A 342-nucleotide genomic window follows, 5' to 3' on the forward strand; every position below is an offset into this window, starting at 1 on the left:
CCTGAAGAAAAAGATCAGTAGAATGGGGTTCTATTTTCGCATCCTTCTCTTCCCGTTCATCACTGTCTCATCGCTGTCCAAAGGTGCCTTATTTCTTCTTGTCAATATCGCCGGAACCCGCTGTATTTCCCGTCCTTTCTTCTTTTTGTTCCAGTCGGATGAACCGTGTGTCATACGTTCTCTGAATCAGACAAGAGAAGAACAATTAAGGGGTGAGATGGTCACCATCTGTCGTGCTCGTCCTATCTATACACACACGAGTTCTTCACTCGTGAGAAGTTTTCTCTTTCTCTGGAGTGCGTCGTATCTCATACAGGCTACACTTTTTTGACTTCCTTCTAT

This window comes from Cystoisospora suis, assembly GCF_002600585.1.
Source record: "Cystoisospora suis strain Wien I chromosome Unknown contig_3631, whole genome shotgun sequence".
Taxonomy (NCBI): Eukaryota; Apicomplexa; class Conoidasida; order Eucoccidiorida; family Sarcocystidae; genus Cystoisospora; species Cystoisospora suis.